Genomic DNA, 17,051 nt, shown 5'->3' with positions numbered 1-17,051 from the left:
AAACTCTTTTATGGAGGTGTTCTTTAATTTTTCTCAGCAATGTTTTGTCGTTTTCTGTATAAAGGGTTTGGATGCCTTTGCTAAATTTATACCTATTTCATCTTTTTTTGGATACTATTGTAAATAAATAAATGGTGTTATTTTTTAAAATTTATATTCCAACTCTTTGTTGCTAGTCTACAAAAATACAATTAATTTTTTTAAATTGAAGTATAGTTGATTTACAATGTTGTGTTAGTTTCTGCCATACAGCTAAGTGATTCAGTTATACATATGTATATTCTTTTCATGTTCTTTTTCATTATAGGTTATTACAAGATATTGAATATAGTTCCCTGTGCTATACAGTAGGACCTTGTTGTTTATCTATTTTATATACAGTAGTTTGTATCTGCTAATCCTGAACTCCTAATTTATTAAATACAATTAATTTTTGCATATTTGACATTGTATTGAGCAACCCAGCTAACTCAGTTTTTATTTCTAATAGCTTTTTGCTGATTCTTTAGGATATCCTACATACATGGTCATGTCATCTGCAAATAAAGACAGTTTTACTTCCTGACTATTGAATTTGTATGGCTTTTATTTTTCTTGCCTTATTGTACCAGATAGTATCTCCAGTAAAATACTGAATCAAAACTGTAAGAGTGGCTATCCTTGCCTTCTTGATATTATGAAAAAAAGTGTTCTTTCACCATTAAGTATGTTGTGCATTGTAGGTTTTTTTGTAAATGTCCTTCATATATGGAGAGGCTTATCTTTGCAGCTCATCTCTGATGGCTCTGTGCTTCTTTCTTTTTTGTGTGTGTGAAAGAGAGCTCTTTTTTCTTTTAAGATTTTAAAAATTTATTATTTATTTATTTTTGGCTGCATTGGGTCTTAGTTGCGGCACGCAGGATCTTTCGTTGCAGTGCACGAGTTCTTCCTTGTCCTGCGCAGGCTTCTCTCTAGCTGTGGTGGGCGGGTTTCTCCTCTTCTTTAGTTGTGACACGCAGGCCCCAGGGCGCGTGGGTGCTGTAGTTGTGGCGTGCAGGTTCCAGAGCACATGGGTTCTGTAGTTTGCAGTATGCGGGCTCTAGGTGAGGCTTGAGAGCTCAGTAGTTGCGGTGCGCGGGTTGCCCCACAGTATGTGGAATCTTAGTTCCCTAACCAGGGATCGAACCCGCATCCCCTGCATTGTAAGGCAGATTCTTTACCACTGGACCAGCAGGGAAGTCCCATCTGTGTTTATTTCTGAGGACACATGGAACCATGAAACAGACCCATTGGCCAAGATAGGAATGAGATATATTAGCTAGTAATTTATAATGTGCTATTTAAAGTCCAAAACTTCCCTAGAGGCACCCTTTATCAGCCTGTCTACGTTGTTTATTGAAAATGTATAGACTGATGGCTTGAACCTGGTTTACTGTATACACAGCCTGGTCTTGGCTTTATGAGAGCAGAGAAAGGAAACTGACTTGGAATTTTTATGGTGGTTATTGGTGGGGGCAGAGTGAGGGTTTGTGAGCAGAGGGTAAAAGGTCTTGCATGGTTTGAACCTCCCACCAGCAAAAGAGGAGGGAGTATCTGCATTTTCTATGGGCTTGTCCAGACATGTAACACAAAGAGGGAGGACCGAGGCCTAAAAGCTATCAGCAGTCAAACATCAAAAACTGGAGTCAGACACACACGATGAATTTGTCCATATTACCTAAGTTGTCAAATTTAGTCATATAAAATTATTTATAATATTCCTTAATATCCCTTTAATTACTGTAGAATATGTAGTGATGTTTCCTCTTTCATTCCTCATACTGGCAATTTGCGTTTTCTCTTTTCTGCTTGATTGGACTAGCTATAGTTTTATGAGTTTATTTAGTCTTCCAAAGAACCAGTTTTTGGTTTTATTAATTTTATTCATTGCTTATTTGTTCTCTATTTCATCAATTTTCTCTGTATTATTTCCATTCTTTACTTTTCTTTATATTTACTTTACTTGTGTTTTAGTAGCTTCTTAAGATGAGAGCTTACGTTGGTCATTTTAGAGCTTTCTTTTTGCTTCGAGCATTATTGAGTTATGACTGATAAATAAAAATTGTATATATTTTTATGTATAAAATCTGGTGTACAGCCAGATGTTTTAATATATGTATTCACTGTGTTACCTTTCTTCTTTATTAATACAGGCATTTAAAGCTAAAAGTTTCCTTCCAAACACTGCTTTAGCTGCACTCCACACACTTTGATGTATTTTCATTATCATTCAGTTAAAAATATTTTCTTATTTCTCTTATGGTTTGTTCTTTGCCCCGTGGGTTATTTAGAAAAGTGTCATTTAATTACAAATATCTGGAGATTTTCCAGGTTTCTTTTGTTAGTGATTTCTAGTTTAACTTTGTTGTGGTCCAAAAATATACTGTGTGAATTCAGTCCTTTTAATTTATTGAGATATTGTTAATGGCCAGCATGTGGCCTACCTTGGTGAATGATCCATGTGTATTTGAAAAGGATGAGTATTCTGCTGGAGTTGGGTGGAGTGCTCTATAAATGGTGGCAATTTAGACTGAATGGTCAGGAAGGACTTTTCAGGGACAGTCATAGTTAAAATGTGTAAACGACAAAAAGGAACCAACTAGGTAGAGACCAGGGTGAGGGCAGACTGGACAGAGGGAGTGGCTGGTGCAAAGAACCTGAGATGGGAGGTGGGTCCTATAATAACTGCCATCAGAGGACAATAACCTCCACACAACTCATGCTCACTCAGGATTTGGAGAGCTGCTGTCACACCCGGACTGGTGGTGCTTTATATCCACGGTCCTCCTTTCTCCCCTGACCGGAAGCCAGTGGAACTGAAGAGATTCGCATCCAGTTACCCAAGAGGTGGGCCTGCCTCTGGTCTTTGCCTCAGTTATGATTTCAAGGCAGCTGCCTTATCCCAACACTCACTAAAATAACAATAATTCTAAAATAACAATAGCAGTTATCATATATTATACAGTACCAAACACACACACAGTAGATTCCGCTTAATCCTCACAACTACCTTACGAAGTGGGTATCATTAGTCCTTTCACATGTAAGGAAAGTGAAGTTCAGTGAGGCTGAGGAATTCGCCCAAGTTCATGTAGCTAGAAGAGGCAGAGTTGAGTTTTAAGCCCAGATAGCTCTGACTCTAAAGCCCATGCTTTTAACCATTAGACCTCACTGCCTCTCTTCACCCACCCGCTATGTCAGTTGTGACCCTGAATCCCTGTCTTAGGTCCAGTCTTGATGCTGTCAAGTTTCTCAGCACACTGAGCATGGAGCCCTGCCTTGCTCCTGCTGATTCTCCCGGTCTGGACACAAACACATGACCGGAACCTGCTCTATCCTGACATCCCCAATCCCACTGCCCACTTCACTGTGTGATGCTGGCCTGCAGCTGGATGTCCCAGGGCTACAGCAGGGGCTGTGAACACTTTACCATACCAGTGGGATTCCAGTTTTTGCCTCCTGGCCTTGGCCTCCCTGACTAGGGCCTGGGTCCAGTTCCAGGTCTTGGCCTCTCACCCACAGCCTCACGCCGCTGTGGCTCACTACACTCCACGTCTGAAGGATACACACTGCCCCTCAGATTCCACCTTCTTCTGGGGTTCTGTGAGGTTTACATTCCTGAGACCTATGGGGACTCCATTTGACTTCACACCTTGAACATCATCTGCAGCAGTAGACACCCAACCATTTTCATCAGAAACCCCATCAGTAAAACATTTCTGCACCTGTGCCCCTAACATATGTACATTTAATTATATGTAAATTAGAGACACACACTATTGTACCAGTATATTATATACTTCATAAAGCACAAAAATATGGAAAGTGTTATATATGGAAAATGTTAAATTATAAAATATAGCACTCTCTAATATATGTTTAATATTTAATATATATAATATACATTGCAATATTCCACCTTAAGAATACGTGTGTGGGGCTTCCCTGGTGGCACAGTGGTTAAGAATCTGCCTGCCAACGCAGGGGACACAGGTTCGAGCCCTGGTCCAGGAAGATCCTACATGCTGTGGAGCAACTAAGCCCGTGCACCACAACTGTTGAGCCTGCGCTCTGGAGCCCATGAGCCACAACTACTGAGCCCGTGTGCCACAACTACTGAAGCCCGCGTGCTCTAGGGCCCATGCTCCGCAACAAGAGAAGCCACCACAATAAGTCCATGCACAGCAACGAAGAGTAGCCCCCACTCGCCACAACTAGAGAAAGCCCATGCACAGCAACAAAGACCCAACGCAGCCAGAATTAATAAAAAAAAAAAATACCTGTGTGTGTGTGTGTTTTATTTTCTCATTCTTTACCACTTTTTATATTTTGTATGTATAATGTATACACACATGCTAATATTTTCTATACCAAGGATTTTTTTGTGGTTCACGTGAAGGGTACACCCTCCTCTGGAGACCCCTTAACCACAGGATCCAAACCAAGCCCCTCAGAAGCTGTCCTGGCTCTCCGCAGACAGACCTGCCACCTTCTCCATGCCGACCCAGAACTCCTCCTCTGTCAGGCAGCTTTCACCATTACTCCCCTCCATCCCAACACATGCTTTGGAGTCAGAACCCCTAAGGTTAACTACAGATGGCTGCTTACCAGCTGTGGGACCACGGACAGTGTATGTAACCTCTATGGGTCTCAATTCTCACCTGTAAAATCGGAACAATAGCATGAACTTTTCTGGTGGTTGTGATGACAGAAAGCGGAAATACCTAGAAGGGGGCCTGGCCCAGAGATGGTGGTCAACAACTGATGACCATCATCATCGTTTTGCCAGGGGGCTCACTACTGCCTGCAGCTGCTATTTATTCTGATCTCTGCTGCCCTGCTGAGGGCTCCTTACCTTCTAGTTCAAGGGCTACCTTTCCTGACCACTCCAGCCCTCTTGGGCTCCTCCATACTCTCTCTCCTCTGGCACCCCCCAACCTTCTGCACTTAGGCCCAGGCATCTGCAGATTGCCAGTTAACCATTTCTGTCTACTCTCACTTCCCCATCCAGCTTACATGCTCTGAGAGGGCAGGGGCCAACAGAGGTCCTGCTCCTGGGTGCTCACCACAGGTGGCAGGTGCTCAGGCAAAGCAGATGAAGCAGACATGTGCCCTCAGACTGCATGACTCTGGAGTCTTCCTGAACCACCACCTCCTGGCATTTTGTCACCCTTTGTCCATTCGCTGAAATCACAAGGTTGCATCTGTTGTCCTATGAAATCCCACGGGCTCCTACAGAAGAGGCCACTCTAACCAGACACTCGAGCAGATTCTGCCAAGCTGGGATCAGCATCTAATCACGTTTCCATCACAACACAGTGAGAAACATGTGACTGGCCCTTAGCAACAGTTTTTCAAGAAAGCTACCCCTATAGAGAGCTCATTAAGTTAACTGAACAAACGTGAGGCAAAAGCTAAAAACAGACCTGTGCTGTCTGAAGCCTCATGCAGCACGTGGCAGAAGCTGGAAAGGGCAAGGATGGAGCCTCGCTCCCAGGAAGAGCAGGGAAAGAAAAATAAAATCTGCTGCGCAGGCAGCCCCCGGGTGGGTCCGGATCCCTGAGAAAGAAGAGAGCTCTGGACTTCCTCCTGGGGCTGAAGGCCCTTTGGTGAGGCCAGACCAGCCCCGCCCTGCCCCGCCCCCCAACACACACAGACAGCTGCTCCCAGGTATGAAAATCTCTCCTCCACTCCCTAACCCCTAAGTCATTTGGAACCCAGGGCAGGGTAACACCAGGAACTGGCTTTGAAGAGCATTTGAAATAGTGAAAATATAAAATTTAAAATTCATTTCAATTCAGTAAACCTCAGGCACTTACCATGTGTCCTGGGTGACATAGTCCTCACTCTTAAGAGGTTTACACGGACAGATAGGATATGTAACAAATACCCACAACTCAGGATAACACACAGTAAACACTCTAATGGGGGAGCAGGAAGAGCATTCTGGGAGCAGAGAGGAGAAAGGAGGAATACTGAAGGGGGAAAACAGGTAATCAGGGAGGGCTGCGTGGAAGAGGCAGTACTTGTCCCGGGGCTTGGCTCCCGACTCCTGGAACCTGTGAGTTGTCTTCCTCAGGGCTCAACTGAATTCACCAAGTACTTAAGTGGTTAAATAAGAAGGTATTCCAGGAGTTTGGTTATTGCCTATGCGTTGGTTGCCGAGGGTAGACTGGAAATGCTGCAGCTTCTTTTGTCTTTGGGGAACCTATTCAATGGGGTTAGAGAGACTCAAACCTCAGAGAGCAGACACCAAGGACCCTGCTCCCTTGCACCCTTTGCTAGTTGTCCCCCTTCCTTATGGAGACCAGTGGAGTAAAACAGACTCCTTGGCTCACTTTGATGTAAAAATAGGAAAGCAAACTGGGGCAGCACACACCTGTTGAGTTATGGCTTTTAAAATGATTTTGAAATGCAAAACCGTCTCAGCTACCTTCACTGACTGCTTGCCTTCAAGCAAAATCAGCACAAGGGGTTAATACTATTCCCTTTGCCTGGAGTATATAAAAGGCAACCTTTCTGTATTAAAGGAGCAGCAAACCTGGAAACAGAAGAAAAGAGGGATATGTGTTCCACCCCTGACATTTTGTATGTTTCAAAAGAACTCAAGACAGCAGGTGAAGGAGTAGGCAACTTTAAGCTGAAGGTCTTAGCAGCCCATCGTATTAGGAAACAGGTCAGAAAAATAAACCACATACACCCACAAACGCACCTATGTACACACCCAGACAGAGAGGGAAATTTCAAGAGTGTCTAGAGTTTAAAGCATAGAACATCAGACATGCCACCCAAGCTTGGGTCAAAAATCTCTGGCTCCACCACAGCTGGTGAAGGTGTAGAGGGAAGAGTGGGAGCCACTGTGGGGTGTCAGCAGTAGGAATTCAGCTCTCATTTTCAAAGTCACCAGGAGGCTCCATCCCTAGAGGCAAACTCTTGAAGGGAGGGGGCAGCTCACACCTGCTTCAGACAGAGCCACACTCAAAAGCAGGTACAAATGCCTGTGGTTATCTCTCAGACACACAGATGACGTAAAAGTTGTGACAAAGGGGTCTGTGAGGCCTGGAGACTGTGGCAGGGCTCTTCAACGAGAAAATGTGCACCGTAAAGCACTATACCAGGGGTCCCCGGACCAGTACTGTTAGGCACCAGGCCACACAGCAGGAGGTGAGCGGCGGGCCGAGCAAGCCAGTGAACTTTCATCTGCCGTTCCCCATCGCTCCGCATCACAGCCTGAACCATCCCCCATCTCCCCCCCCCACCCCCACCCCGTCTGTGGAAAAATTGTCTTCCACGAAACCGGTCCCTGGTGCCAAAAAGGCTGGGGACCGCTGCACTATACAAATGTTAGGATTTAGTGTTTAAGGAAATAAACATCAACATTACTTCAGTTGGAATGAGTAACCGTCATTCCCAGCCTCTGCGTAGCTAGTGCTGTTTGCCTCACTCCCACCCGCCTCACTGAAAATTAATCAGTTCATTTATTTATTCCTTTACTCGATTCATTCAATACATGCCGTTCAGCACCGAATACATGCAGATGCCCTCAAGAAATTCGCAGCCTGGTAAAAAATGTTCCAAAGGTACTCGTTACACCAAATGCATAGAAAAGGTCTGAAAAGAAACATGCCAGAAGTGGCTTCCTCTGGGGAGGGGAGCAGGATGGGGGTATTAACTGAATTCTTTACCAGTGAAAGACTCAACCGAAGCACCCAAGTGTACCTCTGATTTTTGAAAAATGACGCCTCTGTAAGCTACCTTTTCATATGCTACAAAACGAAAAAATTTTTTTGATCTTGGAATAAGCTGCTATTTCAGTTAGTCAGAAATTTCATGAAATGGACGTGACCGCTGCTGGCAGCTGTTCCCAGCTGAGTGAATTCACTCCTGAGTGAATGTCCCAACCTGCAGGTTGCAAGAGCACCAAACAACTTTTAATTATTTCCTACTTCACACTGTCCACTTGGAGGCCAAGCAAGTTCTGCTTCACGTGAGTGGAGCTCCTCGGGCTCATTTTAGTTCCATTTTCAACTTCCCCTTGACCCCAATCCCTCTCTGGCCCCAGGAGTTAAGAGGAACACACTGGAACTGTGTTCCAGCTAAATAAATTCTAGGCCTTAGAATGGCCGTGCATGCTGACAGCCATTTACCCTGTCCCTGGGCCCCCCAGTTCCTGCTGTCCTGCCCTTTCAGATGACCACAGAGTCTGTCAGCCCTCTCAGGTGGGCAAGGCCAGGGGGTGCTGACAAAGGTCCCTTAAGAGGGTGTCCCAGACCACCCAGCCATGCACGCTGGCTCACAGTGCCCACTCCCCACTAGAGGACATGGGGAAGAAGACTTCCTAAGCGTCCTCCGAGAAGTTTTAAACAAGCAGAAGCCACTTAAAAAATGAATGGTAGAATTAAAATATAATTCATTCGTTCTCAACGTATAGCCCCAAGGCCGCAGCATCAGCACGCCCTGGGAACTGGGTAGAAATACAAATTCTCAGGCCCTGCCCCACACCTACTGAATCAGAAACTGGGGGTGGGGCGCAGCAAACTCCGTCTCATCAAGCCCTCCAGGGGTGTCTGGTGCAGGCTGAAGCGTGAGCAGCACTAATATAATTATCTGAAGCTGCGATGAGAAATGACTGGTTCCCTTTACATGAACATTATAGAAACTGCTCAGTTTGAGTGCCTGCCTCAGAGAGTGCGTGTGAGTGGTCACCGCCTCAGACACTTAATTCTACAGATGAGCTAAGTTACTTGAGGAGGTGAGAATAAGGGTTATATCAGTCTGCTAGGGCTGCCGTTACAAAATGGCACCAGGGACTGGGTGGCTTAAACAACAGACACTTTCTCTCTGATCTAGAGGTTGGAAGTCCAAGATCAAGGTGTCGGCAGATCTGGTTTCTCCTGAGGCCTCTCTCCTTGGCTGGCAGGTAGCCGCCCTCTGGCTGCCCCTGCAGAATGGTCACCCCTCCATACATGCACGCCCCTGGCATCTCGCTATGCATCCTCATGGCCTCATCTTATATAAGGGCACCATATTGGATTAGGGCCCACCCTAACAGCCTCATTTTAACTTAACCACCTCTTTAAACCCAATCTCCAAATACAGTAACATTCTGAGGTACTAGAGGTTACGAATTCAATGTATAAATTTGGGGGGATACATTTCAGCCAGAACAAGAGTCTTCTCAAAATGGACTGTTCTATCAGTTTTCACCAGGCCTGTCTGAAACACTTTCCCGGGGCGTGTGGGACCAAGGAGAGGATGACTGGATTCTCTTTCCTTCTCCTTGGCTCCCTCATTCCCTCACAGCGCTTCAGGCCTGTCCACTACAGGCCCAAAGACCCCTGGGAAGGACAGCCATGCCACTGGCTGAGAAGCAGACAGGAAGAGGAGGAAACGGAGGGGGAACGGGAAAGAAGAAGGGAGAAGGAGAGACTGAAGAAAAGAAAGGAGAAGGACAAAGGGTGAAAGCGTTAATGAGCTCAGTAGGGAGAGGCCTACCTGCCTTTGTTTCCAGAATCAGAGATCCTAACGCCACCCAACTTGGAAGGCCAACCAGGGAGCCAGACCAAAGCTATATCACTTATGAGCTGGGTGGTCTTGGTTCAGCCATTTACACCCTTGATACCTCTACTCATTCACTTGTTGTCGGGTTCATTCATTTGTTTGTTCACTAGTTTGTTCGTTCGTCCATCCTACAGAATAAGAATAGGCTTTAGACACTGTCCTAGGTATTATTTCCTTGTTGGTCAAATGGGAGTAATAATCCCAACTTGCAGAGTTGTTAGGAGGATATGAGACAAACACCTAGCGGAGTGTCTAACCTTTTCGTGACTGGCGTGTGACTCTCACCTCACGTGAATGTAAGCCCTTGAGGATAGGGATGTGGTGTGTGTGTGTTCCCGTCTGTCTCCCAGCACCTGGAGAGGGACTGGTCCTCAACGGATACTTGAGGAAGGAAAGAAACTTGGGATGAGGGGGGAGAGAAGAAAGTGAGGCAAGCATGGCGCACTGAGGGCTCACTACCATTGCTGCTACCTCTTGGGATGGCCCACATCCTGGCGAGTCCTGAGGACCGAGTCACGTTAGCACCAGATCTTGGAACCTCGTCAGCTGTAGACCAGTCCACAAAACAACTGAATTTGTCACCAGTGAAGCCCATTAACAATTCCCGGGAAATAAAAATAGAATCTGGGTAATAAAATAAAGTCTGACCTTTTTTCTTTTCCTTTGCGCTTGTCTAGTTTCATTCGAAGCGCACCCGGCTCTTCAGACCAGAGTTCCTGGCGTGAAACGGCGGCGCCCAACACCTCAGCTCGGCAGGCCGTGCGCGCGACCGCTACGCTCGACACTGCAATTCAAGATGGCGGCAGGGGCGGGCGGCGTGCAGAGACGCTGCGCCCCGCACGGCGATCTGGGATCTGCCGCCCTGAGCGCGCAGCTGCGTGAGAACTCCGCCCCCTCCCTCCCCCCACCCCGCTGACACAGATGAGAACCCTACTCAGCAGCCCACAGCCTGTGGGAAGAGCGTGGGCTCTAGAACTCTAGCTCACACCTCTCTGTCCTCCGATCAAAGGAGAAAGCTTTCCGTTGCTTCTGAACCAAACTTGGTCTCATTCTATTGGCTCAGACGACACTGAGCTGGAGAATCCTTGTTGGGGACTGACTCCGGTGGGTCCATAGCAAAATTTCTCTTTGACGCTCTTCCAGCTTCACCCCCCTTTCCTATACCCCTTACTCCTGATGCTTACAGGCTGCTGGGGCCCCTCGCCCTGAGGGAAAACGGGAGAGGGTGAGGTCAGAGCTCTGAACTCTCCCACACTATCCCCCTTGCACTTGGCAAGGCTCGTCTCCCTCCTGGTAATTCCATACATCTGGCCTGTGGAATGAGCTGAAGAACAAATTCTCACCGTGGTGTAAGAAACATGGTAGGATGGTGTGTTACCCCTCCCAAGGGTCCTTGCCCTGCCGCCGGGCCTGTGCTTTAAGCCACAGACAATCATTACAGAAAGTTAGCCCTGGGAGGGATCTTACAGACCAGACCAGCCCTTCATCTCCGATGGCCAATTGCAGCCCCACAAAAACATGAAAACTAATACTGAGCCCCTGAACAGAATGTCTCTTTGTGACTCCCTGAACCCCAATTTCTGAATAAGCCAGGCTGTTGGTGCTGACATATATTTTTGGCTTGGCAGAAACAAGTGAAGAAATTCTCCGTTCCATCTCGTTGCCTTCTCAGTGCCCTCAGACACTGCCAGGTATTGTCCTGTTATCACCTCTAATTTGACAAGAAGTAATTTCCTGATAACGTGGCTCTCCCGAGAAACCAGTCCCACGACCAGAGCCATCAGGCTGGACCTCCGTGACACCAGCCCACCCAAGACCTTAAACCCCAACTCCCCTCCTCTCACACATTCTTCCTTTGGACCGTAAGAGAAACAGAGTTTGCCTTCCTTCTTCTTGGGGCATAAATTGCCATAATGGGGAGACAGCCCCTTCCAAAGCTGTTTTTATCATTAAAAATTTGAGAGCCTGTGTTTCCTGCGTCTTAGCAAAGGAGGTGGGGAGTTAAAAGGCAGGTCCTGGCCTTCTCTGTCCTGGGCCCCAGGCTAAAGGGAGAGCTGTCCCAGCACAGCGGGAGCCACGCGTAGGCCTGTCCCTGCAACATGCATCCCCAGCACAGAAGCTAAACACAGAGCCGAGACAGGAAGAGTCTCTGCTTCATTTCCACAAACTCAGCAGCAGCAGAAGTGGACTAACGCTGAGGTGAATGAACGCCTTACTTCAGGGTTCTGGGTAGGGTCCTAGCAATGCATTCATACATCATGTTTTTGTAAACTGTGTAGATATTTTATAACCTCAGTCAGTGAAGACTTTCCCTTCTGCCATCCCCTCCAACATACTCCTGTAGAGTGATGGAGACATTCTGGGCATCAGTTAAGGAGAAACAGAGTAAGGAATACGGGTTTCATGGGACATTTTATGTGGTCCACAGTTATTTCCATGTCTTGTTAGATTATTGCTAGCCACCCTGAGGAGGGGCTTCCAGGAAATCTTCCGCTGCCCACTGGGCATTCTCCTCTGCCCTCCTGACACAAATGTGCAAGGCCAGGGGCTGTGCAGCAATGCGAGCACATACTGGAAGAGTCAGGTAGTGAAGGAGAATCAAGGTCTGGAATGTATGAAGCCAGAGGCAAGTCTCTGGAAAATTCATCCACTTCTTACAGCTCACATATGAAAGAAACTTGATAGCAGTTTTCAAACATCTGACAACAAGCCTAAACATTTACATGGCATTGCCAATGAAAAGTTGTGAAGCGGGAAGAAACTTTGCTAAAATATAATAAGAAAAAATAGGCCAGGTTTGATCAGCCAAGTCTGACGAAAGATGAAGTATCTTTCTCTTCTCTCCATTAAAAATATACTACACTGAGAGTTAAATAATTGTAAGAATCAGGGACAAATAATTATAAGCCTTTATTTTATTAACCCTGAAAAACTACAAGTAATGACTTTCTCTATTCAGCTAACAACTTGGCTTATGGTTTATTTCTGAAGGAGAGATCATAAAGAAGATTGTTTAATGACTGTAAATCAATGTTCAAGAGAATTCACTTACTCATTCAACAAACATTCACACACCACCTACTATGTTCCGCTGTATTCAATACAATTTTACAATAGTGAAAAAGAAAAAAAAAACCTACAAAATCATTGTCATATGAAGAGGTGATCAAAGAGTATACAAGGAAAAGATAAATAAATAAATGAAGGGAATAAAGCATTATAAGGGTGTTTCAAAGAGTTAATTAAAATAGCATATTGTTGGGCTTCCCTGGTGGTGCAGTGGTTAAGAATCCACCTGCCAATGCAGGGGACATGGGTTCGATCCCTGGTCCGGGAAGATCTCACATGCTGTGGAGCAACTAAGCCTGCACGCCACGACTACTGAGCCTGCACTCTAGAGCCTGCGAGCCACAACTACTGAGCCTGCGTGATACAGCTACTGAAGCCCACGCACCTAGAGCCCATGCTCTGCAGCTAGAGAAACCACCACAATAAGTAACCCCCACTCGCCGCAACTAGAGAAAGCCCACACACAGCAGTGAAGACCCAATGCAGCCAAAAATAAATAAATTTTAAAAACTAATTTTTTTAAAAAAGTTTAAAAAATAAATAAATAAAATAGCATATTGTTTGAATTTTATGTTTGTGTTATATTTGATTTGTTTGTGTTTTCTCATTATAAATAAATACTTTATACCTAACTTTGTAATGTGTGTTTGTTTTTAAGAGGACCTCCAAAACTATGTAAGCTTCATGCCCCAGATAACCTGGATGGAGCCCTGGCAGGGAGTCACTAAGGAAACAATTTGAACCCATTAAAAAGAAGTCAACCATGTAAGGACAACAATGACATTCTCCCTGTGGGAACCCCAAACAGCTATGCCATATAAATAAGGCAACTGAGCACAGAGAGGCTTTGGTTTCATAAGGAATAGAGAGTTACATGGTTAAAGGAAATGTTCTCACTTGGGGGTAGATGATGCACATTAACTTGTGTGTTGGTACAATGTGAGTTGATACAATGTGAGTTGTGAGTTGGTAGTTGGGACTTCAAAAGGAAGGCAAGCCCTAGTGTCAAGTGAACTCTGCCCCTGGTTCTGGAAGATTGGAGCTGGGGTGTCCCTGATGGGAACAGGGAATTGTGTGCCCCTGCAAGGATGCATCAGAGAACTGGGGCTTCCTCTGACCTCACTCAGAGGAGGGGAAGACTTACATCTCTGGGATGAATCTCCTGCCCACTAGTCTGAGCCTTATAATGGTTATGAGTGCTTTTAATCTCCTGAGTCTACCTTGAGAGCTCATTGTTCTTGACTTTGGTTTTTTCCCTTTCTTTTCAAGTTATTTTATGTTTGGAGAAATGAAACATCAACAAAAAATCAACATGCTTCTGTAGGATGGAGGGTGGCTAGAGCCCAGGCTTGTGCTGGATGAGGACTGGGACTTTCACGGGGCCCTGAGGAAGGTTCAACGTGACAAATGTAACCAGTGCAACTATCATCCAAACCCAAGAAGCCTGACTTCCGACTCTGCACCAGGGAGTGTGTGTTCCTAACAGCCTTCCATATGCATCACTTCTGGTACATATTTTCTGTGGAAGAGAATGCTAGGTGTATGCCATTATTCATTCTTGCCATCTTATAAAAGAATAGAATTTTAGGCAGTTCCCGCTGTATGCCCAGCCTCCCTTGCAGCTAGGCACAGCCATGTGGCTAAGTGCTGATCACAGTCACGTAAGATGAAATAATGGGAACAACTTCCAGATGGTGCCCTCGAAGGGAAGGAGACTGCTTTCCCCTTCCCCTTCTCTCCTTCCCAAAGCTGGAATGCAGACCTGGTCATTGGTGTTACAGCAGCTTACACCACAAGACGGAAGCTGAGTTTTGAGGGTGGCAGCGCGCTGAGATGAAAGGAGCCTGGTGTCCACCACCACGGAGCCACCCCACAGCCCTGGACTGTGATGTAAGAGAAATAAACTTCTAGCTTGTTTTGTCCACGCTTGTTCCAGCCTTTGCTGCAACACCCAAACTTGCATCCTAGTATTCTTTCCACCAGGCAGTGTAGTACAACTGGTTAGAGCCAGCCTCTGGAGTTAGACAGATCTGGGTTCAAATCCTGGCTCCATCACAAAGGATGGCTCTGGTTCTTTTCTGGTACTTGCTATTCATCTTCTTTGACAGCCACTTTGTAGACCTTCCTAAGGGACAATTATTCATACGCCATATATACTCAGCACAGTATGGGCTTGATGGTTGAGCCCAAAGACTCATACTGTCGGGCTCAAATCCTAGATCCATATGTTCCAACTATATTACCTTGAGAAGGTTACTTAACCTTTCTGTGCCTCAATTTCCCCACATGTAAATGAGGATACTAATAGTGCCTCTCTCATAGGATTTGGTGAGAGGTAAGAGAGATGACAGCTACCCACTATGAATGCAGAGCAGACCCAGCTTCCTAAGACTTAAAGATCCCTGGCACAGGACCTGGTATATGATAAGCATTCAATAAATGTTAGCTGTTGCTGCTGCTTATTATTGTTTTTATTATTCCCAGGCTGAGCACAGAGCTTGGTGCATAAGAGGTAAATGCTTTCAATAGGATGAATGAATGACGATCTAAACCATATTCTGTGGAGTGGAATAAGTCACAAAATAAACCAAATACCAAGGTGAGGTGTTTTGCCCCAGATTGATCACTGCCCATCGGTGTCTGTCAGAGAATGCTGCTCCTCAGTCTGCAAACCCTCACAAGAGTCCCTCAAGCTTGAAATGAAGGGTTTCAGTGTTGTTTACGCTAAATCAAAGCTTAGACTATGGCTCCTCATGGACCTCGTCGATAGTGGGGATCTCATACAGCCCTGGGGGATTGTCCACAAAACGCAGATGTCCAGGCCACTTTTACTCTGGGTATTGACCCCTGCTATTTGGTGCAACCATAAGAATCTGTGATTGTTATTCAAAAAAGGTGAGTGTAATTCTCACCAGTGATGAAGTTGCAGTAAACTATCTCAATCCAGGCGTTCATTAGGAGCTGACCCTGGATGGGGCATCACTTCTGGTACAGGCCTGCTTGGGCACCAGAAGCTGACTCCACAGAGTTCCTCCTCCGACAGACAACACCACTGTTTCTAAAGAAACAGGGACTGACTTGAACGAGGCAGTTGGCCTGGACTCCACAAGGCCTGAAGGTCTCTGCTCGGAGAGCTGGAGTCGACCAGAGGCAGAGCACAGAATCAGACCCCTGGGTTTGCCGTTCACATTCTGGATCCATTACTAGTTATATGGTCACATTTCTCTCTCTGAAACTTGATTTTCTCATCTGTCAAATGGATATAATAATGGTATCTACCTCACTGGTGCTTGGAAGAAATAAATTAAACAATGTGAAAAGCGTATAACAATGCCTGGCACATAGTAAGGCCACAATAAATGTTTACTATTATTCTTGCTGTTTTTAGTTTTTGGCTGGGGCGCACAGCCGGATGCAATGGTCTGTGGGTTGTGGTATGGTTTGCCCTCCATCCTGCTTCTGTGCCTGACCCAGGCCATCCCTCCAGCCCAATGACTCTGCTGGCTCCATCCTGATCACCAGACAGTGGCCCCACTGGACCAGCTGTCACTGGGAACACATCCCCAAATCTCACGTCCTGCCTCAAGTACGCCCCACTGTGGTTTTAAGTTAAAAGCAAATGGAAAAGAGATATTTCAAAGCATTTTATAAATTACACTTGAAGTAACAATCCAGTTGGGCCCAGCCTGGTCAGCACTGTTTTTCTCTTTTCTCCTCGATTCTTTCCCCTCAGAGACCTGAGGGCAGATTGTTCTGGAGGAGAGGACTTTGCCAGGTGACCCCTCTATTACAGTGAGGGCAGGTTGGTGCCGGGGGCCCCCGGGGGCACTGCCAGGCGCTAGCTCATCCATGCAGGCTGCCAGCTTTTCTAAAGTTCTTTATCAGTGTTTAACCCAGAGGTCCGTCCAGGAACAGTATTCCTCCTCTTAGCCGGCCAACAGGATTGTATAAGGCAGGGAAATACTGCCACCTGTTGGTCATCCAGAATCCCTGTTTGAGCACAAACATTTCCCTGTACACCCACTTTGTAAATACTACTCTAGCCTTTTACTCGTGCTAGATACGTAGAAAATTCAATATCTTATGTTTCTGCCCAATGTGTCCATTTTACACAAATAGACCTAAAAATTAGTAAATAGACTTAAAAATGGCCTGTCAACACCAGCTCCCTATTCTCAAAATCACCTCTGCATAACCAGGTGTCCATTTCATATACAGTCGTCTACAGTTGGGCTCCAACACCGCCTGTATCCACGGGTTCTGCATCCCACAGCAGGCAGACTGTGAGGGACTGGTGCAACTGCAGTATCCTCTGGGGGTCCTGGAACCAACCCTCAGCAGACACCAAGGGATGACAGTGCACTTAGGAAAGTTTTGTAGGATCAGAGGAATAAGGGAGTCTA

Source organism: Balaenoptera acutorostrata, chromosome 14 (assembly GCF_949987535.1).
Source record: "Balaenoptera acutorostrata chromosome 14, mBalAcu1.1, whole genome shotgun sequence".
NCBI classification, from domain to species: Eukaryota; Metazoa; Chordata; class Mammalia; order Artiodactyla; family Balaenopteridae; genus Balaenoptera; species Balaenoptera acutorostrata.
The sequence above is the reverse complement of the archived record's forward strand: the minus strand, read 5'-3'. Positions refer to the sequence as shown.